Below are 26,933 nucleotides of genomic sequence, written 5' to 3' on the forward strand. Positions count from 1 at the left end.
TAGTATTATAGTAGTAACACACTAGAGGAGGAGTAGTATTATAGTAGTAGTAGAACACACTAGAGAGGAGTAGTATTATGGTAGAACACACAGAGAGAGGAATAGTATTATAGTAGTAGTAGAACACACTAGAGAGAGGGAGGAGTAGTATTATAGTAGTAGTAGAACACACTAGAGGGAGGAGTAGTATTATAGTAGTAGTAGAACACACTAGAGAGGGAGTAGTATTATAGTAGTAGTAGAACACACTAGAGAGAGGAGTAGTATTATAGTAGTAGTAGAACACACTAGAGAGAGAGTAAGTAGAACACACTATTATAGTAGTAGTAGAACACACTAGAGGGAGGAGTAGTATTATAGTAGTAGTAGAACACACTAGAGAGAGGAGTAGTATTATAGTAGTAGTAGAACACACTAGAGAGGAGTAGTATTATAGTAGAACACACTAGAGAGGAGTAGTAGTAGAACACACTAGAGAGAGGAGTAGTATTATAGTAGTAGTTAGTAGTAACACACTAGAGAGAGAGGAGTAGTATTATAGTAGTAGTAGAACACACTAGAGAGAGAGAGTAGTATTATAGTAGTAGTAGAACACACTAGAGAGAGAGGAGTAGTATTATAGTAGTAGTAGAACACACTAGAGAGAGAGTAGTATTATAGTAGTAGTAGAACACACTAGAGAGAGGAGTAGTATTATAGTAGTAGTAGAACACACTAGAGAGAGAGAGTAGTATTATAGTAGTAGTAGAACACACTAGAGAGGAGTAGTATTATAGTAGTAGTAGAACACTCTAGAGAGAGGAGGAGTAGTATTATAGTAGTAGTAGAACACTCTAGAGAGAGAGTAGTATTATAGTAGTAGTAGAACACTCTAGAGAGGAGTAGTATTATAGTAGTAGTAGTAGAACACACTAGAGAGAGGAGGAGTAGTATTATAGTAGTAGTAGAACACACTAGAGAGAGGAGTAGTATTATAGTAGTAGTAGAACACTCTAGAGAGGGAGTAGTATTATAGTAGTAGTAGAACACACTAGAGAGATGAGTAGTATTATAGTAGTAGTAGAACACACTAGAGAGGAGTAGTATTATAGTAGTAGTAGAACACACTAGATAGAGGAGGAGTAGTATTATAGTAGTAGTAGAACACACTAGATAGAGGAGGATTAGTATTATAGTAGTAGTAGAACACACTAGAGAGAGGGAGGAGTAGTATTATAGTAGTAGTAGAACACACTAGAGAGAGAGAGGAGTAGTATTATAGTAGTAGTAGAACCCACTAGAGAGGAGTAGTATTATAGTAGTAGAAGAACACAGAGAGAGGAGTAGTATTATAGTAGTAGTAGAACACACTAGAGAGAGAGAGGAGTAGTATTATAGTAGTAGAAGAACACAGAGAGAGGAGTAGTATTATAGTAGTAGTAGAACACACTAGAGAGAGAGAGGAGTAGTATTATAGTAGTAGTAGAACCCACTAGAGAGAGGAGTAGTATTATAGTAGTAGTAGAACCCACTAGAGAGGAGTAGTATTATAGTAGTAGTAGAACACACTAGAGAGAGGGAGGAGTAGTATTATAGTAGTAGTAGAACCCACTAGAGAGGAGTAGTATTATAGTAGTAGAAGAACACAGAGAGAGGAGTAGTATTATAGTAGTAGTAGAACACTCTAGAGAGAGAGAGGAGTAGTATTATAGTAGTAGTAGAACACACTAGAGAGAGGAGTAGTATTATAGTAGTAGTAGAACACTCTAGAGAGAGGAGTAGTATTATAGTAGTAGTAGAACACTCTAGAGAGAGGAGTAGTATTATAGTAGTAGTAGAACACACTAGAGAGAGGAGTAGTATTATAGAAGTAGTAGAACACACTAGAGAGAGGAGTAGTATTATAGTAGTAGTAGAACACACTAGAGAGGAGTAGTATTATAGTAGTAGTAGAACACACTAGAGAGAGAGAGGAGTAGTATTATAGTAGTAGTAGAACACACTAGAGAGAGGGAGGATTAGTATTATAGAAGTAGTAGAACACACTAGAGAGGAGTAGTATTATAGTAGTAGTAGAACACACTAGAGAGAGAGAGGAGTAGTATTATAGAAGTAGTAGAACACACTAGAGAGAGGAGTAGTATTATAGTAGTAGTAGAACACACTAGAGAGGAGTAGTATTATAGTAGTAGTAGAACACACTAGAGAGAGGAGTAGTATTATAGAAGTAGTAGAACACACTAGATAGAGGGAGGAGTAGTATTATAGTAGTAGTAGAACACTCTAGAGAGATGAGTAGTATTATAGTAGTAGTAGAACACACTAGAGAGAGGAGTAGTATTATAGTAGTAGTAGAACACACTAGAGAGAGGGAGTAGTATTATAGTAGTAGTAGAACACACTAGAGAGAGGAGTAGTATTATAGTAGTAGTAGAACACACTAGAGAGAGGAGTAGTATTATAGTAGTAGTAGAACACACTAGAGAGGAGGAGTAGTATAGTAGTAGTAGAACACACTAGAGAGAGGTAGTATTATAGTAGTAGTAGAACACACTAGAGAGAGGAGTAGTATTATAGTAGTAGTAGAACACACTAGAGAGAGAGAGGAGTAGTATTATAGTAGTAGTAGAACACACTAGAGAGAGGAGTAGTATTATAGTAGTAGTAGAACACACTAGAGAGAGAGAGGAGTAGTATTATAGTAGTAGTAGAATACACTAGAGAGAGAGAGGAGTAGTATTATAGTAGTAGTAGAACACTCTAGAGAGAGAGAGGAGTAGTAGTATAGTAGTAGAAGAACACAGAGAGAGGAGTAGTATTATAGTAGTAGTAGAACACTTTAGAGAGAGAGAGGAGTAGTAGTATAGTAGTAGAAGAACACAGAGAGAGGAGTAGTATTATAGTAGTAGTAGAACACACTACATTTACATTACATTTAAGTCATTTAGCAGACGCTCTTATCCAGAGCGACTTACAAATTGGTGCTTTCACCTTATGACATCCAGTGGAACAGCCACTTTACAATAGTGCATCTAGGTCTTTTAAGGGGGGTGAGAAGGATTACTTTATCCTATCCTAGGTATTCCTTAAAGAGGTGGGGTTTCAGGTGTCTCCGGAAGGTGGTGATTGACTCCGCTGTCCTGGCGTCGTGAGGGAGTTTGTTCCACCATTGGGGGGCCAGAGCAGCGAACAGTTTTGACTGGGCTGAGCGGGAACTGTACTTCCTCAGTGGTAGGGAGGCGAGCAGGCCAGAGGTGGATGAACGCAGTGCCCTTGTTTGGGTGTAGGGCCTGATCAGAGCCAGGAGGTACTGAGGTGCCGTTCCCCTCACAGCTCCGTAGGCAAGCACCATGGTCTTGTAGCGGATGCGAGCTTCAACTGGAAGCCAGTGGAGAGAGCGGAGGAGCGGGGTGACGTGAGAGAACTTGGGAAGGTTGAACACCAGACTATAATACTATTATAGTAGTAGTAGAACACTCTAGAGAAAGGGAGGAGTAGTATTATAGTAGTAGTAGAACACTCTAGAGAAAGGGAGGAGTAGTATTATAGTAGTAGTAGAACACACTAGAGAGGAGTAGTATTATAGTAGTAGTAGAACACACTAGAGAGAGAGAGAGGAGTAGTATTATAGTAGTAGTAGTAGAACACACTAGAGAGAGAGAGGAGTAGTATTATAGTAGTAGTAGAACACTCTAGAGAGAGGAGTAGTATTATAGTAGTAGTAGAACACACTAGAGAGAGGAGTAGTATTATAGTAGTAGTAGAACACTCTAGAGAGGAGTAGTATTATAGTAGAACACACTAGAGAGAGAGAGAGGAGTAGTATTATAGTAGTAGTAGAACACTCTAGAGAGATGAGTAGTATTATAGTAGTAGTAGAACACTCTAGAGAGAGGAGTAGTATTATAGTAGTAGTAGAACCCACTAGAGGGAGGAGTAGTATTATAGTAGTAGTAGAACACACTAGAGAGAGAGAGGAGTAGTATTATAGTAGTAGTAGAACACACTAGAGAGAGGAGTAGTATTATAGTAGTAGTAGAACACTCTAGAGAGAGGAGTAGTATTATAGTAGTAGTAGAACACTCTAGAGAGAGGAGTAGTATTATAGTAGTAGTAGAACACACTAGAGAGAGAGAGGAGTATTATAGTAGTAGTAGAACACACTAGAGAGAGGAAGTAGTATTATAGTAGTAGAACACTCTAGAGAGAGAGAGGAGTAGTATTATAGTAGTAGTAGAACCCACTAGAGAGAGGAGTAGTATTATAGTAGTAGTAGAACACTCTAGAGAGAAGAGTAGTATTATAGTAGTAGTAGAACACACTAGAGAGATGAGTAGTATTATAGTAGTAGTAGAACCCAGTAGAACAAACAGCCTGCTGGGAACTGAAGTCTTTCATATCACAGAGGATGGAAAGATATCAAAACCTTATAGTATTTAATTAATTAATTACTTTATTCACTATGTGTGTGTGTGTGTGTGTGTGTGTGTGTGTGTGTGTGTGTGTGTGTGTGTTTTGTGTGTTTGTGTCTGTCTGTCTGTGTGTGTGGGCTGTTTCCTGTGTCTGTGTGTGTCTGTGTGTGTCAGTGTGTGTGTGTACTTCCCGGGCTGTTTCCCGGTGTGTCCAGATCCACCACCCTCTGTCCCCGGTATCCCCGAGCGGAGAGAGAAACTAGTCCTTCCCTCAGGGATCTTTTTACACAGGCCGAAGTCTGATATCAACGCTCTCACCCGCCCCAGGGGCCCTGGCTGAGACAACAGGATGTTATGAGGCTTCAGATCCCTGTGGACTGGAGACCGGAGAGAGAGAGATGGAGAGAGAGACCGGAGAGAGTGACCGGAGAGAGAGAGATGGAGAGAGAGACCGGAGAGAGTGACCGGAGAGAGAGAGATGGAGAGAGAGACCGGAGAGAGAGAGCGAGAGAAGAGATGGAGAGAGGGGGAGAGAGAGAAGTTAACAGTGATGTTGTCAAATCACTAAACCTAGAGTCTCGAGTCCCTTGTGTTTGAGTCTGAGTCCAAGTCCAGTCTCGAGTCTAGGACGTGGTTTAGGACGTGGGATTGTGGAGGTCAGGTCATCTGATGCAGCACTCCATCACTCTCCTTCTTGGTCAAATAGCCCTTTTACACAGCCTGGAGGTGTGTTGGGTCATTGTCCTGATGAAGAACAAACACTAAGCCCAAACCAGATGGGATGGTATATCGCTGCAGAATGAATTCTAAATAAATAACTGACAGTGTCACCAGCAGAGCAGTCCCACACCATCACACCTCCTCCTCCATGCTTCACGGTGGGAACCACACATGTGGAGATCATCTGTTCACCTACTCTGCGTCTCACTAAGACACGGCGGTTGGAACCAAAAATATATATAACCTGGTAGTGTATATATGAACCAAAAATCAAGAATTTGGACTCATCAGACCAAAGATTTCCACCGGTCTAATGTCCATTGCTTGTGTTTCTTGGTCCAAGCAAGTCTCTTCTTCTTATTGGTGTCCTTTAGTAGTGGTTTCTTTGCAGTAATTCAACTATAAAGGCCTGATTCACGAAAGACCTCTGAACAGTTGATGTCTGGAACTCTGTGAAGCATTTATTTGAGAGAGCAGGAGAGAGGCTGTAAAAAGAATGAACTTATCCTCTGAGCAGAGGTAACTCTGGAGTCTTCCTTTCCTGGAGGCGGATGGAGAGAGAGAGACAGGATGGAACAGAAAGGGTCTTCCTTTCCTGGAGGTGGTCCTCATGAGAGCCATGGAGTTAACCTAAGAGAGAGATGGAGATAGCAGAAAGACTGGGTCTTCCTTTCCTGATGGAGTCCAAAGCCAGTTAACTCTAATGGAGCTCATCCTCTGTAGCAGAGAGGTAACTGGAGAGGTCTTCCTTTCCTGGAGTGATGAGAGCCAAACTCTAAGAACTGATCCTCTGCAGCAGAGGAACTCTGGGTCTTCCTTTCCTGTGGAAGGACTCGGAGAGAGTTTCACCATAGAGAAGGTTTTTGGACTGCACTCAAGAGATGAGTTCTTGAAACTTTCCGTAGAGATGGAGACAGAGTAATGATGGACTGTCGTTTCTCTTGCTTTAGAGAGCTGTTCTTGAGAGAATATGGACTTGGTCTTTTACCAAATAGGGCTATATCTTCTGTAAACCATCCCTACCTTGTCACAACATAGAGATGGAGGCTCAAACACATTATGGAAGGAAAAGAAATGGAAATTAACTAGAGAGAGAACACCTGTTAATTGAATGGATGGATTCCAGGTGACACCAGTGGAAGTTGGTTGAGAGTGTTTGAGTCTGTACAAAGCTGTCAGTCGAGGCAGGGATGCTAGGTCATCTGAAAATACATTTTGATTTGTTTAACACTTTTTTGGTTCCTACATGATTCCTTATGTTGAACGTCATAGTTCTGATGTCTTCACTACTATTCCACAATGTAGAAAATAGTTTTAAATAAAAACAAAATAAAAAGTTGAGTAGGTGTCCAAACTTTTGACAGGTACTTTATGTTGGGTGAGTGGAGGTGACTGAGACCACACAAGGAAGGAAGGATGGTAGGAAGGAAGGTAGGTAGGTGTCGGGTCGGTCAGACAGACGGACAGACAGCTGTATATAGTACCTATGTTTAGTGAGTGGAGGTGACTGAGACCACACAAGGAAGGAAGGAAGGAAGGAAGGTAGGTAGGTAGGTAGGTGTCGGGTCGGTCAGACAGACAGACAGCTGTATATAGTACCTATGTTTAGTGAAGGAGGAAGGCTGAACCCAAGGAAGGAAGGAAGGAAGGAAGGTAGGTAGGAAGGAAGGTAGGAAGGTAGGTAGGTAGGTAGGTAGGTGTCGGGTCGGTCAGACAGACAGACGGACAGACAGCTGTATATAGTACCTATGTTTAGTGAGTGGAGGTGGCTGGAGACCACACATGGAAGGAAGGAAGGTAAGGTGGTAGGTAAGGAAGGAAGGAGGTGTCGGGTCGGTCAGACAGACAGACAGCTGTATATAGTACCTATGTTTAGTGAGTGGAGGTGGCTGAGACCACACAAGGAAGGAAGGAAGGAAGGAAGGAAGGTAGGTAGGTGGGTGTCGGGTCGGTCAGACAGACAGACAGACAGACTGTATATAGTACCTATGTTTAGTGAGTGGAGGTGGCTGAGACCAAACAAGGAAGGAAGGAAGGAAGGTAGGTAGGTAGGAAGGAAGGAAGGAAGGAAGGAAGGAAGGAAGGTAGGTAGGTAGGTAGGAAGGTAGGTGTCGGTGTCGGGTCAGACAGACAGACAGCTGTATATAGTACCTATGTTTAGTGAGTGGAGGTGACTGAGACCACACAAGGAAGGAAGGAAGGAAGGAAGGAAGGAAGGAAGGAAGGAAGGAAGGAAGGAAGGAAGGAAGGTAGGTAGGTAGGTAGGTGTCGGGTCGGTCAGACAGACAGACAGACAGCTGTATATAGTACCTATGTTTAGTGAGTGGAGGTGGACTGAGACCACACAAGGAAGGAAGGAAGGAAGGAAGGTAGGTAGGTAGGTAGGTGTCGGGTCGGTCAGACAGACAGACAGCTGTATATAGTACCTATGTTTAGTGAGTGGAGGTGGCTGAGACCACACAAGGAAGGAAGGCAGGAAGGAAGGAAGGTAGGTAGGTAGGAAGGTAGGTAGGTGTCGGGTCGGTCAGACAGACAGCAGCTGTATAGTACCTATGTTTAGTGAGTGGAGGTGACTGAGACCACACAAGGAAGGAAGGAAGGAAGGAAGGTAGGAAGGAAGGAAGGAAGGAAGGTAGGTAGGTAGGTGTCAGGTGGGTGTCGGGTCAGACAGACAGACAGACAGCTGTATATAGTACCTATGTTTAGTGAGTGGAGGTGACTGAGACCACACAAGGAAGGAAGGAAAGGAAGGAAGGAAGGAAGGTAGGTAGGTAGGAAGTCGGGTAGGTCAGGAAGGAAGGAAGCTGAAGGAAGTACCTAAGTTTAGGAAGGAAGGTGGCTGAAGACCACACATGGTAGGAAGGTAGGTAGGAAGGAAGGAAGGTAGGTGTCGGGTCGGTCAGACAGACAGTCAGCTGTATATAGTACCTATGTTTAGTGAGTGGAGGTGGCTGAGACCACACAAGGAAGGAAGGAAGGTAGGTAGGAAGGTAGGTAGGTGTCGGGTCGGTCAGACAGACAGCTGTATATAGTACCTATGTTTAGTGAGTGGAGGTGGCTGAGACCACACATGGAAGGAAGGAAGGAAGGAAGGAAGGAAGGAAGGTAGGTAGGTAGGTAGGTAGGTAGGTAGGTAGGTAGGTAGGTAGGTGGGTGTCGGGTCGGTCAGACAGACGGACAGACAGCTGTATATAGTACCTATGTTTAGTGAGTGGAGGTGGCTGAGACCACACATGGTAGGTAGGTAGGTAGGTAGGTAGGTAGGTAGGTAGGTAGGTAGGTGTCGGGTCGGTCAGACAGACAGACAGCTGTATATAGTACCTATGTTTAGTGAGTGGAGGTGGCTGAGACCACACAAGGAAGGAAGGAAGGAAGGAAGGTAGGTAGGTAGGTGTCGGGTCGGTCAGACAGACGGACAGACAGCTGTATATAGTACCTATGTTTAGTGAGTGGAGGTGGCTGAGACCACACAAGGAAGGAAGGAAGGAAGGAAGGTAGGTAGGTAGGTGTCGGGTCGGTCAGACAGACAGACAGACAGACAGCTGTATATAGTACCTATGTTTAGTGAGTGGAGGTGGCTGAGACCACACAAGGAAGGAAGGAAGGAAGGAAGGAAGGAAGGAAGGAAGGAAGGTAGGTAGGTAGGTAGGTAGGTAGGTAGGTAGGTAGGTAGGTGGGTGTCGGGTCGTTCAGACAGACGGACAGACAGCTGTATATAGTACCTATGTTTAGTGAGTGGAGGTGGCTGAGACCACACATGGTAGGTAGGTAGGTAGGTAGGTAGGTAGGTAGGTAGGTAGGTAGGTAGGTAGGTAGGTAGGTGTCGGGTCGGTCAGACAGACAGACAGCTGTATATAGTACCTATGTTTAGTGAGTGGAGGTGGCTGAGACCACACAAGGAAGGAAGGAAGGAAGGAAGGTAGGTAGGTAGGTAGGTAGGTAGGTAGGTGTCGGTAGGTCGGTCAGACAGACGGACAGACAGCTGTATATAGTACCTATGTTTAGTGAGTGGAGGTGGCTGAGACCACACAAGGAAGGAAGGAAGGAAGGAAGGTAGGTAGGTAGGTGTCGGGGAAGGAAGGAAGGTCGGTCAGGTACAGACAGACAGACAGACAGCTGTATATAGTACCTATGTTTAGTGAGTGGAGGTGGCTGAGACCACACAAGGAAGGAAGGAAGGAAGGAAGGTAGGTAGGAAGGTAGGTAGGAAGGAAGGAAGGAAGGTAGGTAGGTAGGTAGGTAGGTGTCGGGTCGGTCAGACAGACAGACAGCTGTATATAGTACCTATGTTTAGTGAGTGGAGGTGACTGAGACCACACAAGGAAGGAAGGAAGGAAGGAAGGAAGGAAGGCAGGTAGGTGTCGGGTCGGTCAGACGGACAGACAGCTGTATATAGTACCTATGTTTAGTGAGTGGAGGTGGCTGAGACCACACAAGGAAGGAAGGAAGGAAGGTAGGTAGGTAGGTAGGTAGGTAGGTAGGTAGGAAGGTAGGTAGGTAGGTGTCGGGTCAGACAGACAGACAGCTGTATATAGTACCTATGTTTAGTGAGTGGAGGTGACTGAGACCACACAAGGAAGGAAGGAAGGAAGGTAGGTAGGAAGGTAGGTAGGAAGGAAGGAAGGAAGGAAGGTAGGTAGGTAGGTGTCGGGTCGGTCAGACAGACAGACAGCTGTATATAGTACCTATGTTTAGTGAGTGGAGGTGACTGAGACCACACAAGGAAGGAAGGAAGGAAGGAAGGTAGGTAGGAAGGTAGGTAGGAAGGAAGGAAGGAAGGAAGGTAGGTAGGTAGGTAGGTGTCGGGTCGGTCAGACAGACAGACAGCTGTATATAGTACCTATGTTTAGTGAGTGGAGGTGACTGAGACCACACAAGGAAGGAAGGAAGGAAGGAAGGAAGGCAGGTAGGTGTCGGGTCGGTCAGACGGACAGACAGCTGTATATAGTACCTATGTTTAGTGAGTGGAGGTGGCTGAGACCACACATGGAAGGAAGGAAGGAAGGAAGGAAGGAAGGTAGGTAGGTAGGTAGGTAGGTGTCGGGTCGGTCAGACAGACGGACAGACAGCTGTATATAGTACCTATGTTTAGTGAGTGGAGGTGGCTGAGACCACACAAGGAAGGAAGGAAGGAAGGAAGGAAGGAAGGAAGGAAGGAAGGTAGGTAGGTGTCGGGTCGGTCAGACGGACAGACAGCTGTATATAGTACCTATGTTTAGTGAGTGGAGGTGGCTGAGACCACATGGAAGGAAGGTAGGAAGGTAGGTAGGAAGGTAGGTAGGTAGGAAGGAAGGAAGGTAGGTAGGTAGGTGGGTGTCGGGTCGGTCAGACAGACGGACAGACAGCTGTATATAGTACCTATGTTTAGTGAGTGGAGGTGGCTGAGACCACACATGGTCTGTTGTAGTACAGTGACAGCGCTGAGACCAGAGTGGCACGACGAATCTTCCACATACTGGGGACAGTAGAGAACACACAGGTTATACACATTAACTATACACAGGTTATACACATTACATACACACAGGTTATACACATTACATACACACAGGTTATACACATTACATATACACAGGTTATATACATTACATATATACACTACGAGGTTATATATACACTACCAGGTTATATACATTACATATACACAGGTTATACACATTACATATACACACTACCAGGTTATATATATACACTACCAGGTTATATATACACTACCAGGTTATATATATACACTACCAGGTTATATATACACTACCAGGTTATATATACACTACCAGGTTATATATATACACTACCAGGTTATATATACACTACCAGGTTATATATATACACTACCAGGTTATATATACACTACCAGGTTATACACACTACCAGGTTATATATATACTACCAGGTTACATACATTACCAGGTTATATATACACACTACCAGGTTATACACACTACCAGGTTATATATACACTACCAGGTTATACACACTACCAGGTTATATATACACTACCAGGTTATATATATACACTACCAGGTTATACACACTACCAGGTTATATATATATACACTACCAGGTTATATATACACTACCAGGTTATACACATTACATATATACAGGTTATATATACACTACCAGGTTATATACACTAACAGGTTATATATACACACTACCAGGTTATATATATACACTACCAGGTTATATATACAATACCAGGTTATATACACACTACCAGGTTGTATATATATATATACACTACCAGGTTATATACACACACTACAAGGTTATATATATATATATTTATACTACCAGGTTATATACAGATTATATACACAGGTTATATATATACACTACCAGGTTATATATACCACTACAAGGTTATATACAGTACCAGGTTATATATATACACACTACCAGGTTATATACACACTACTTATATACACACTACCAGGTTATATATATATACGCTACAGGTTATAGATATACACTACCAGGTTATATATACACTACCAGGTTATATACATACACTACCAGGTTATATACACACTACCAGGTTATATACACTACCAGGTTATATATATATACCAGGTTATATATACAGACCAGGTTATATATATACACTACCAGGTTATATATATACTACCATGTTATATATACACACTACCAGGTTATATATATACAGTACCAGGTTATATATATATATATATACTACCAGGTTATATATACACACTACCAGGTTATATATAACTAACATGTTATATATATACATACTACCAGGTTATATATACACTACCAGGTTATACATACACTACCAGGTTATATACACACTACCAGGTTATATAGACACACTACCAGGTTATATATACCACTACCAGGTTATATATACACTACCAGGTTATATATATACACTACCAGGTCATATATACACTACCAGGTTATATATATACTACCAGGTTATATATACACTACCAGGTTATATATACACTACCGGTTATATACACTACCAGGTTATATATACCTACCATGTTATACACACTACCAGGTTATATATATACTACTAGGTTATATATACACTACCAGGTTATATATACACTACCAGGTTATATATACACTACCAGGTTATATATACACTACCAGGTTATACACACTAGGTTATATATATACTACCAGGTTACATACATTACCAGGTTATATATACACTACCAGGTTATATATACTACCAGGTTACATACATTAGACAGGTTATATATACACTATAGGTTATATATATACTACCAGGTTACCTATATACTACAGGTTATATATATACACTACCAGGTTATATATATATACACTACTAGTTATATATATATACTACAGGTTATATATAGGAACTACCAGGTTATATATATACACTACCAGGTTATATATACACTACCGGGTTATATACACTACCAGGTTATACACACTACCAGGTTATATATATACTACCAGGTTACATAGACCAGGTTATATATATACACTACCAGGTTATTACATATACATGTATTAGGTTAACTACATTACATATACACAGGTTATACATATACATTACATATACACAGGTTATACACAGGTTATATATACACTAACAGGTATATACACTACCGGTTATATACACTACCAGGTTATATATACACACTACCAGGTTATATATATACACTACCAGGTTATATACACACTACCAGGTTATATATATATATATACTACCAGGTTATATATATACACTACCAGGTTATATACACACTACCAGGTTATATATACACTACCAGGTTATATATATACACTACCAGGTTATATATATATACACTACCAGGTTATATATACACTACCAGGTTATATATATATACACTACCAGGTTATACACATTACATATATACAGGTTATATATACACTATGGTTAGGTAGGTAGGTTATATAGGTACCAGGTTATATATATACACTACCAGGTTATATATATAATAATTATAGGTTATATACACACTACCAGGTTGTATATATATATATTTATACTACCAGGTTATATACACACACTACCAGGTTATATATACACACTACCAGGTTATATATATACACTACCAGGTTATATATATACACTACAAGGTTATATACACACACTACCAGGTTATATATATATATACACACTACCAGGTTACATATATATATATATATATATACTACCAGGTTATATATATACACTACCAGGTTATATACACACTACCAGGTTATATACACACTACCAGGTTATATATATATACGCTACCAGGTTATATATATACACTACCAGGTTATATATACACTACCAGGTTATATATATACACTACCAGGTTATATACACACTACCAGGTTATATATATACACTACCAGGTTATATATACACTACCAGGTTATATATATACACTACCAGGTTATATATACACTACCAGGTTATATATATACATACTACCAGGTTATATATATATACACAAGGTTATATATATACATACCTATATATACAGGTTATATATACAGGACCAGGTTATATATATATACACACTACCAGGTTATATACAGGTTATATATATATACACTACACACTACCAGGTTACAAACACACTACCAGGTTATATATATACACTACCAGGTTATATCTACACTACCAGGTTATATATATATATATATAAATATACTACCAGATTATATACACACTACCAGGATATATACATACACTACCAGGTTATATATATACACTACCAGGTTATATATACACTACCAGGTTATATATATACACTACCAGGTTATATATACACTACCAGGTTATATATATACATACTACCAGGTTATATATATACACTACCAGGTTATATATACACACTAATTGGTTATATATACACTACCAGGTTATATATATACTACCAGGTTATATATACACACACTACCAGGTTATACATACACTACCAGGTTATATATACACTACCAGGTTATATATATATATATACTACCAGGTTATATATACACACTACCAGGTTATATATATATACTACCATGTTATATATACACACTACCAGGTTATATATACAGTACCAGGTTATATATATATATATATACTACCAGGTTATATATACACACTACCAGGTTATATATACACACTACCATGTTATATATATATATACAGTACCAGGTTATATATATATATATATACTACCAGGTTATATACACACTACCAGGTTATATACACACTACCAGGTTATATATATACACTACCAGGTTATATATACACTACCAGGTTATATATATACACTACCATGTTATATATACACTACCAGGTTATATATATACACTACCATGTTATATATACACTACCAGGTTATATATACACTACCGGGTTATGTACACTACCAGGTTATATATATACACTACCAGGTTATACACACTACCAGGTTATATATATACTACCAGGTTACATACATTACCAGGTTATATATACACTACCAGGTTATATATACACTACCAGGTTATATATATACACTACCAGGTTATACACACTACCAGGTTATATATATACTACCAGGTTACATACATTACCAGGTTATATATACACTACCAGGTTATATATATACACTACCAGGTTATATATATACTACCAGGTTACATACATTACCAGGTTATATATATACACTACCAGGTTATATATATACTACCAGGTTATATATATATACACTACCAGGTTATATATATATACACTACCAGGTTATATATATATACTACCAGGTTATATATATATATATACACTACCAGGTTATATATATACACTACCAGGTTATATATACACTACCGGGTTATATACACTACCAGGTTATACACACTACCAGGTTATATATATACTACCAGGTTACATACATTACCAGGTTATATATACACTACCAGGTTATTACATATACACAGGTTAACCACATTACATATACACAGGTTATACACATTACATATACACAGGTTATACACAGGTTATATATACACTACCAGGTTATATACACTACCGGGTTATATACACTACCAGGTTATATATACACACTACCAGGTTATATATATACACTACCAGGTTATATACACACTACCAGGTTATATATATATATATACTACCAGGTTATATATATACACTACCAGGTTATATACACACTACCAGGTTATATATACACTACCAGGTTATATATAAACTACCAGGTTATATATATATACACTACCAGGTTATATATACACTACCAGGTTATATATATATACACTACCAGGTTATACACATTACATATATACAGGTTATATATACACTACCAGGTTATATACACTAACAGGTTATATATACACACTACCAGGTTATATATATACACTACCAGGTTATATATACAATACCAGGTTATATACACACTACCAGGTTGTATATATATATATACACTACCAGGTTATATACACACACTACCAGGTTATATATATATATATTTATACTACCAGGTTATATACACACACTACCAGGTTATATATACACACTACCAGGTTATATATATACACTACCAGGTTATATATATACACTACAAGGTTATATACACACACTACCAGGTTATATATATATATACACACTACCAGGTTATATATACACTACCAGGTTATATATATACACTACCAGGTTATATACACACTACCAGGTTATATACACACTACCAGGTTATATATATATACTACCAGGTTATATATACACTACCAGGTTATATATACACTACCAGGTTATATATATACACTACCAGGTTATATACACACTGGAGGTTATATATATACACTACCAGGTTATATATACACTACCAGGTTATATATATACACTACCAGGTTATATATACACTACCAGGTTATATATATACATACTACCAGGTTATATATATATATACTAACAGGTTATATATATATACGCTACCAGGTTATATATACACACTACCAGGTTATATATATATACACACTACCAGGTTATATACACACTACCAGGTTACAAACACACTACCAGGTTATATATACACTACAGGTTATATCTACACTACCAGGTTATATATATATATATATAAATATACTACTAGATTATATACACAGGATATATACATACACTACCAGGTTATATATATACACTACCAGGTTATATATACACTACCAGGTTATATATATACACTACCAGGTTATATATACACTACCAGGTTATATATATACATACTACCAGGTTATATATATACACTACCAGGTTATATATACACACTAATTATATATATACTACCAGTTATATATACACTACCAGGTTATATACATACACTACCAGGTTATATATATACACTACCAGGTTATACATACACTACAGGTTATACTACCAGGTTATATTATACTACCAGGTTATATATATACTACCATGTTATATATACACACTACCAGGTTATATATACAGTACCAGGTTATATATATATACTACCAGGTTATATATACACACTACCAGGTTATATATACACACTACCATGTTATATATATATATATACACACCAGGTTATATATATATATATATACTACCAGGTTATATATACACACCAGGTTATATATACACACTACCATGTTATATATATATATACATACTACCAGGTTATATATACACTACCAGGTTATACATACACTACCAGGTTATATATATATATATATACTACCAGGTTATATATACACACTACCAGGTTATATATACAGTACCAGGTTATATATATATATATATACTACCAGGTTATATATACACACTACCAGGTTATATATACACACTACCATGTTATATATACACACTACCATGTTATATATACACTACCAGGTTATATATATATATATATACTACCAGGTTATATATACACACTACCAGGTTATATATACACACTACCATGTTATATATATATATACATACTACCAGGTTATATATACACTACCAGGTTATACATACACTACCAGGTTATATACACACTACCAGGTTATATATATACACTACCAGGTTATATATACACTACCAGGTTATATATATATACACTACCAGGTTATATATACACTACCAGGTTATATAAATATATTACCAGGTTATATATACAATAGCAGGTTATATACACACTACCAGGTTATATATATATATATATATATATATATACACTACCAGGTTATATACACACACTACCAGGTTATACATATATACACTACCAGGTTATATATATATATACTACCAGGTTATATATACACTACCAGGTTATATATACACGACCAGGTTTTATATATATATACTACCAGGTTATATAAACACTACCAGGTTATATACACACTACCAGGTTATATATACACTACCAGGTTATATATATATATATACTACCAGGTTATATATACACACTACCAGGTTATATATATACACTACCAGGTTATACATACACTACCAGGTTATATATATATATATACTACCAGGTTATATATACACACTACCAGGTTATATATATACTACCAGGTTATATACACACTACCAGGTTATATATACACTACCAGGTTATATATATACACTACCAGGTTATATATATACACTACCAGGTTATATATATACACTACCAGGTTATATATACACACTACCAGGTTATATATACACACTAACATGTTATATATATATACATACTACCAGGTTATATATACACTACCAGGTTATACATACACTACCAGGTTATATACACACTACCAGGTTATATACACACTACCAGGTTATATATATACACTACCAGGTTATATATACACTACCAGGTTATATATATACACTACCATGTTATATATACACTACCAGGTTATATATATACACTACCATGTTATATATACACTACCAGGTTATATACACTACATGTACTACCAGGTTATATATATACACTACCAGGTTATACACACTACCAGGTTATATATATACTACCAGGTTACATACATTACCAGGTTATATATACACTACCAGGTTATATATATACACTACCAGGTTATACACACTACCAGGTTATATATATACTACCAGGTTACCATATACACTACCAGGTTATATATATACACTACCAGGTTATATATATACTACCAGGTTACATACATTACCAGGTTATATATACACTACCAGGTTATATATATACACTACCAGGTTATATATATACTACCAGGTTATATATATATACACTACCAGGTTATATATATATACTACCAGGTTATATATATATACTACCAGGTTATATATACACACTACCAGGTTATATATATACACTACCAGGTTATATATACACTACCAGGTTATATACACTACCAGGTTATACACACTACCAGGTTATATATACACTTACATACATTACCAGGTTATATATACACTACCAGGTTATTACATATACACAGGTTAACCACATTACATATACACAGGTTATACACATTACATATACACAGGTTATACACAGGTTATATATACACTACCAGGTTATATACACTACCGGGTTATATACACTACCAGGTTATATATACACACTACCAGGTTATATATATACACTACCAGGTTATATACACACTACCAGGTTATATATATATATATACTACCAGGTTATATATATACACTACCAGGTTATATACACACTACCAGGTTATATATACACTACCAGGTTATATATACACTACCAGGTTATATATATATACACTACCAGGTTATATATACACTACCAGGTTATATATATATACACTACCAGGTTATACACATTACATATATACAGGTTATATATACACTACCAGGTTATATACACTAACAGGTTATATATACACACTACCAGGTTATATATATACACTACCAGGTTATATATACAATACCAGGTTATATACACACTACCAGGTTATATATATATATACACTATATACCAGGTTATATATATATATATTTATACTACCAGGTTATATACACACACTACCACACACTACCAGGTTATATATATACACTACCAGGTTATATATATACACTACAAGGTTATATACAAACACTACCAGGTTATATATATATATACACACTACCAGGTTACATATATATATATATATATATATATATATACTACCAGGTTATATATATACACTACCAGGTTATATATATATACACACTACCAGGTTATATATATATACGCTACCAGGTTATATATATACACTACCAGGTTATATATACACTACCAGGTTATATATATACACTACCAGGTTATATACACTACCAGGTTATATATATACACTATATATATACACAGGTTATATATACACTACCAGGTTATATATATACACTACCAGGTTATATATATACACTACCAGGTTATATACACTACCAGGTTATATATATACCAGGTTATATATATATACACACTACCAGGTTATATACACACTACCAGGTTACAAACACACTACCAGGTTATATATATACACTACCAGGTTATATATACACTACCAGGTTATATATATATATACCAGATTATATACACACAAGGATATATACATACACTACCAGGTTATATATATACACTACCAGGTTATATATACACTACCAGGTTATATATATACACTACCAGGTTATATATACACTACCAGGTTATATATATACATACTACCAGGTTATATATATACACTACCAGGTTATATATACACACTAATTGGTTATATATACACTACCAGGTTATATATATACTACCAGGTTATATATACACACACTACCAGGTTATACATACACTACCAGGTTATATATACACTACCAGGTTATATATATATATATATACTACCAGGTTATATATACACACTACCAGGTTATATATATACTACCATATATATACACTACCAGGTTATATATACACTACCAGGTTATATATATATATATATATACTACCAGGTTATATACACACACTACCAGGTTATATATACACACTACCATGTTATATATATATATATACAGTACCAGGTTATATATATACTACCAGGTTATATACACACTACCAGGTTATATATACACTACCAGGTTATATATATACACTAACCAGGTTATATATACACTACCAGGTTATATATGTTATATATACACTACCAGGTTATATATATACACTACCATGTTATATATACACTACCAGGTTATATATACACTACCAGGTTATATACACTACCAGGTTATATATATACACTACCAGGTTATACACACTACCAGGTTATATATATATACTACCAGGTTATACATTATATTATATATACACTACCAGGTTATATATACACTACCAGGTTATATATATACACTACAGGTTATACACACTACCAGGTTATATATACTACCAGGTTACATACATTACCAGGTTATATATACACTACCAGGTTATATATATATACACTACCAGGTTATATATATACTACCAGGTTACATATACATTACCAGGTTATATATATACACTACCAGGTTATATATACACTACCAGGTTATATATATATACACTACCAGGTTATATATATATACACTACCAGGTTATATATATATACTACCAGGTTATATATATACACTACCAGGTTATATATATACACTACCAGGTTATATATACACTACCAGGTTATATATATACTACCAGGTTACACATTACAGGTTATATATACACTACCAGGTTATTACATATACACAGGTTAACCACATTACATATACACAGGTTATACACATTACATATACACAGGTTATACACAGGTTATATATACACTACCAGGTTATATACACACTACCAGGTTATATATACACACTACCAGGTTATATATATACACTACCAGGTTATATACACACTACCAGGTTATATATATATATATACTACCAGGTTATATATATACACTACCAGGTTATATATACACTACCAGGTTATATATAAACTACCAGGTTATATATATACACTACCAGGTTATATATACACTACCAGGTTATATATATATACACTACCAGGTTATACACATTACATATACATATATATATACACACTACAGGTTATATACCAGGTTATATATACACTACCAGGTTATATATATATATACACTACCAGGTTATATATACAATACCAGGTTATATATACCAGGTTATATATATACACTACCAGGTTATATATACACACTACCAGGTTATATATATATATATTTATACTACCAGGTTATATACACACACTACCAGGTTATATATATACACTACCAGGTTATATATACACTACCAGGTTATATATATATACACTACAAGGTTATATATACACTACCAGGTTATATATATATATACACACTACCAGGTTACATATATATACACTACTACCAGGTTATATATATACACTACCAGGTTATATACACACTACCAGGTTATATACACACTACCAGGTTATATATACACTACCAGGTTATATACATACACTACCAGGTTATATATACACTACAGGTTATATATATACACTACCAGGTTATATACACTACCAGGTTATATATATACACTACCAGGTTATATATACACTACCACCAGGTTATATATACACTACCAGGTTATATATATACTACCAGGTTATATATATATACTAACAGGTTATATATATATACACTAACAGGTTATATATACACACTACCAGGTTATATATATATACACACTACCAGGTTATATACACACTACCAGGTTACAAACACACTACCAGGTTATATATATACACTACCAGGTTATATCTACACTACCAGGTTATATATATATATATAAATATACTACCAGATTATATACACACTACCAGGATATATACATACACTACCAGGTTATATATATACACTACCAGGTTATATATACACTACCAGGTTATATATATACACTACCAGGTTATATATACACTACCAGGTTATATATATACATACCAGGTTATATATATACTACCAGGTACACACTAATTGGTTATATATACACTACCAGGTTATATATACACTACCAGGTTATATACACACACTACCAGGTTATACATACACTACCAGGTTATATATACACTACCAGGTTATATATATATATATATACTACCAGGTTATATATACACACTACCAGGTTATATATATATACTACCATGTTATATATACACACTACCAGGTTATATATACAGTACCAGGTTATATATATATATACACTACCAGGTTATATATACACACTACCAGGTTATATATACACACTACCATGTTATATATATATATACAGTACCAGGTTATATATATATATATATACTACCAGGTTATATATACACACTACCAGGTTATATATACACACTACCATGTTATATATATATATACTACCAGGTTATATACACTACCAGGTTATACATACACTACCAGGTTATATATATATATATATACTACCAGGTTATATATACACTACCAGGTTATATACATATACTACCATGTTATATATACACTACCAGGTTATATATATACAGTACCAGGTTATATATATACACTACCAGGTTATATATACACACTACCAGGTTATATATACACACTACCATGTTATATATACATACATACTACCAGGTTATATATACACTACCAGGTTATATACATATATATACTACCAGGTTATATATACACACTACCAGGTTATATATACACACTACCATGTTATATATATACTACTACCAGGTTATATACACTACCAGGTTATACACTACCAGGTTATATATATATACTACCAGGTATATATATACACTACCAGGTTATATATACACATATATATATATACTACCAGGTTATATATACTACCAGGTTATATAAATATATTACCAGGTTATATATACAATAGCAGGTTATATACACAGGTTATATATATATATATATATATATATATACACTACCAGGTTATATACACACACTACCAGGTTATATATATATACACTACCAGGTTATATATATATACTACCAGGTATATACCAGGTTATATACACTACCTAGGTTATATAAACACTACCAGGTTATATATACACTACCAGGTTATATATACACTACCAGGTTATATATATATATATACTACCAGGTTATATATACACACTACCAGGTTATATATATACACTACCAGGTTATACATACACTACCAGGTTATATATATATATATACTACCAGGTTATATATACACACTACCAGGTTATATATATACTACCAGGTTATATACACACTACCAGGTTATATATACACACTACCAGGTTATATACACACTACCAGGTTATATATACACACTACCAGGTTATATATATACACTACCAGGTTATATATATACACTACCAGGTTATATATATACACTACCAGGTTATATATACACTAAAAGGTTTTATATATACACTACCAGGTTATATATACATACTACCAGGTTATATATACATACTACCAGGTTATACATACACTACCAGGTTATATATACACACTACCAGGTTATATATATACACTACCAGGTTATATATATACACTACCAGGTTATATACACACTACCAGGTTATATATACACTACCAGGTTATATACACACTACCAGGTTATATATATATACACTACCAGATTATATATATACTACCAGGTTATATATACACACTACAAGGTTATATATATACACACTACCAGGTTATATAAACACTACCAGGTTATATACACACTACCAGGTTATATATATACACTACCAGGTTATATATATACACTACCAGGTTATATACACACTACCAGGTTATATATATATATACACTACCAGGTTATATATATATATACTACCAGGTTATATACACACACTACCAGGTTATATATATATACACTACCAGGTTATATATATATATATACTACCAGGTTATATATATACACTACCAGGTTATATACACACTACCAGGTTATATACACACTACCAGGTTATATATATACGCTACCAGGTTATATATATACACTACCAGGTTATATATACACTACCAGGTTATATATACACTACCAGGTTATATATATACATACTACCAGGTTATATATATACATACTACCAGGTTATATATATATACTACCAGGTTATATATATACGCTACCAGGTTATATATACATACTACCAGGTTATTTATATATATACTACCAGGTTATATATATACACTACCAGGTTATATATACACACTACTTGGTTATATATACACTACCAGGTTATATATATACTACCAGGTTATATATACACACTACCAGGTTATACATACACTACCAGGTTAGATATACACTACCAGGTTATATATATATACACACTACCAGGTTATATATATATATATATATATATATATATATATATATACTACCATGTTATATATACACTACCAGGTTATATATATATATATATACTACAAGGTTATATATATACACTACCAGGTTATATATATACACTACCATGTTATATATATATATATACATACTACCAGGTTATATATACACTACCAGGTTATACATACACTACCAGGTTATATATATACACTACCAGGTTATATATACACACTACTTGGTTATATATACACTACCAGGTTATATATATACTACCAGTATATATATACACTACCAGGCTATATATACACTACCAGGTTATTTATACACTACCAGGTTATATATACACTACCAGGTTATATATATACACTACCAGGTTATATATACATACACTACCAGGTTATATATACACTACCAGGTTATATATATACACTACCAGGTTATATATACATACACTACCAGGTTATATATACACTACCAGGTTATATATATACACTACCAGGTTATATATATACACACTACCAGGTTGTAGGTGACCAGTTTGTCTCTCTCGGTGCAGTAGTATCTACCTACCTGTTGTAGGTGACCAGTTTGTCTCTCTCGGTGCAGTAGTATCTACCTACCTGTTGTAGGTGACCAGTTTGTCTCTCTCGGTGCAGTAGTATCTACCTACCTGCTGTTCGGTGACCAGTTTGTCTCTCTCGGTGCAGTAGTATCTACCTACCTGTTGTTAGGTGACCAGTTTGTCTCTCTCGGTGCAGTCGTATCTACCTACCTGTTGTAGGTGACCAGTTTGTCTCTCTCGGTGCAGTAGTATCTATCTACCTGTTGTAGGTGACCAGTTTGTCTCTCTCGGTGCAGTAGTATCTACCTACCTGTTGTTAGGTGAACAGTGTGTCTCTCTCGGTGCAGTAGTATCTACCTACCTGTTGTAGGTGACCAGTTTGTCTCTCTCGGTGCAGTAGTATCTACCTACCTGTTGCAGTGTAGCAGCACACAGTTCTATAGCGATGTAGGTGAACAGTTTGTCTCGCTCGGTGCAGTAGTATCTGATGACGTTTGGATGTTCGTCCGATTCCCGGAGCAGCTGGACCTCTCGCTCTGCAACATCAAAACACTCTGGAAGGATCCGTTTCACCGCCACGCGACGGCCGTCAAAACGGCCCCTGGAACATTTCATATATCAGGAACTTATCAGGAATATATAATGACTATGTCATGAATATGTAATGACTATGTCATGAAGATATATAATGACTATGTCATGAATATATAATGACTATGTCATGAATATATGATGACTATATCAGGAATATATAATGACTATATCAGGAATATATAATGACTATGTCATGAATATATAATGACTATGTCATGAATATATATAATGACTATGTCATGAATATATATGTAATGACTATGTCATGAATATATAATGACTATATCAGGAATATATAATGACTATGTCATGAATATATAATGACTATGTCATGAATATATAATGACTATGTCATGAATATATAATGACTATGTCATGAATATATAATGACTATGTCATGAATGCATAATGACTATGTCATGAATATATTATGACTTTGTCATGACTATATATATATATAATTAATATATAATAACTATATCATTAATATATAATGACTATGTCATGAATATATATATAATGACTTATGTCATGAATATATATAATGACTATGTCATGAATATATATATAATGACTATGTCATGAATATATATAATGACTATGTCATGAATATATAATGACTATATCAGGAATATATAATGACTATGTCACGAATATATGACTATGTCACAAATATATAATGACTATATCACAAATATATAATGACTATATCATGAATATATATATAATGAGTATGTCATGAATATATAATGACTATATCATGAATATATATATAATGACTATATCATGACTATGTCATGAATATATGATGACTATATCAGGAATATATAATGACTATATCAGGAATATATAATGACTATGTCATGAATATATAATGACTATGTCATGAATATATATAATGACTATGTCATGAATATATAATGACTATGTCATGAATATATAATGACTATGTCATGAATATATAATGACTATGTCATGAATATATAATGACTATGTCATGAATATATAATGACTATGTCATGAATATATAATGACTATGTCATGATATAATGACTATGTCATGAATATATTATGACTTTGTCATGACTATATATATATATATAATTAATATATAATAACTATATCATTAATATATAATATGTCACTATATGACATGTATATAATAACTATGTCATGAATATATATAATGACTATGTCATGAATATATAATGACTATGTATATAATGACGTGAATATATAATGACTATGTCACAAATATATAATGACTATATCATGAATATATAATGACTATATATAATGACTATATCATGAATATATAATGACTATGTCATGGAATATA

At 35.4% G+C, this 26,933-nt stretch overlaps 1 pseudogene; it reads right to left on the reverse strand.

Annotated features, from left to right (window-relative positions):
* LOC135559948 (serine/threonine-protein kinase/endoribonuclease IRE1-like) overlaps positions 1-26,933 on the reverse strand; it is a 97,598-nt pseudogene that overhangs the window by 15,360 nt on the left and 55,305 nt on the right.

This window comes from Oncorhynchus nerka, linkage group LG15, assembly GCF_034236695.1.
Source record: "Oncorhynchus nerka isolate Pitt River linkage group LG15, Oner_Uvic_2.0, whole genome shotgun sequence".
Classification (NCBI taxonomy): Eukaryota; Metazoa; Chordata; class Actinopteri; order Salmoniformes; family Salmonidae; genus Oncorhynchus; species Oncorhynchus nerka.